Source organism: Sinocyclocheilus grahami, unplaced genomic scaffold (assembly GCF_001515645.1).
Source record: "Sinocyclocheilus grahami isolate Dianchi unplaced genomic scaffold, SAMN03320097.WGS_v1.1 scaffold6721.1, whole genome shotgun sequence".
In the NCBI taxonomy this organism is placed as follows: domain Eukaryota; kingdom Metazoa; phylum Chordata; class Actinopteri; order Cypriniformes; family Cyprinidae; genus Sinocyclocheilus; species Sinocyclocheilus grahami.
In genome coordinates, this window is record NW_015511022.1 from 1 (window position 1) to 1,248 (window position 1,248).

At 35.4% G+C, this 1,248-nt stretch overlaps 1 protein-coding gene across 1 annotated transcript in view; it reads right to left on the minus strand.

Annotated features, from left to right (window-relative positions):
- Positions 1-979: 979 nt before the first annotated feature.
- Positions 980-1,248, minus strand: part of LOC107577641 (vacuolar protein sorting-associated protein 8 homolog) — a gene marked incomplete at its 5' end in the record, with an annotated part of 7,050 nt that continues 6,781 nt past the window's right edge. Inside the window, 2 exons of the mRNA XM_016263694.1 lie at positions 980-1,073; positions 1,160-1,244. The remainder of the gene's footprint in view (positions 1,074-1,159; positions 1,245-1,248) is intronic.

A 1,248-nucleotide genomic window follows, 5' to 3' on the forward strand; every position in this document is an offset into this window, starting at 1 on the left:
TACCCTCTGTAGTCTTCTGAGGTCAGATTTGGTAGCTGAGCTGAAAATCTTACTGTTAAAAATCTTACTGTTCAAAAATGTTTGACTGGTAGTGTATATGTTATTGGTTGAGCATCAAATTTTATACATCAGTCTTACGGCTCATATATAGTGAGATTATGGAGGGAAAAAAACAGCTCAATTTTATTCATAAGCTCAAACTGAGAATAATGGTGCAGATGCTGATATTTATTACAAAGAATATGCAATTTTGTATAGATGCTGACATTTATATGACCAAAAATGAAGATTAAATTCTGCATATTGTAATGTAAACCAATGAGAGCTTTATATCAGTAAAGACTACTTGCATAAAATTGTATAAATATCAGATCTCCCAATAATATGTCTTAGTAAGATAATCTTTTAATGCTTACTTTTATAATCAAAGCTCTGTAGTTTCAAAACATATATTGCATTGCAATACAGTGATGACTGAGACTGAAAGATGAACAAATAAACATTCCTCAAAAGCCATTTTTGATACTCACATTTGAACATTTCATCCCCCCCCCCCTAAAAAATCATGTATGATAATCAAGTAAACCTAAATTGCTTCAGCCCAGTAAGTGTTCATCTTGAAATATTATTAACAATATTATTCTTACATTTACTTTATAAAAATCAGTAAAGATTTCAAAGCAAAAAGAAGCGTGAACCACAACCTGAAGGTGGAACATTTTAGGGTTATATAACAAACATACGTTTTTAAACCCAGACTCAACTGCAAGGCGGTCACAAATAATGCAGTGACATTGACTGATTTTCAGAGCTCTCTATTTTAACAATCAGAGTAAGTCATTTGGACAAAGATCATTGACTGAACAAGATGAGAGAGAGAGAAGGGTCTGATGAGATTAGGGTCTGAAATGAGCTTTCTCTCTACCTGGAGTGTGCTCTAGGGGACACAGCATTTGAAGCCTCGTTTGACTCACCTTGATGTGTTGAAGGGCTTTGACCCACACCAACTGTTTCTCCTCTGAGCTGTAGCCTGGCATGGACAGGATGTTATGAATGTAGTTGAAGAGCTCCTCCTGGAGTTCGAGATAAAGATTTAGTACAGGAATAACAGGAGTGACAGGAAAGAAAAGAGTGAAATGGAGGGATTAAGGCCGAGTACCTTTCTCAAAGGGTCTTTCAGGTAGCAGTCAACAATTTTGTCGTAAAGGTGCTTTTTTTCATACATAAACTCGCAGATCTGATAACTGA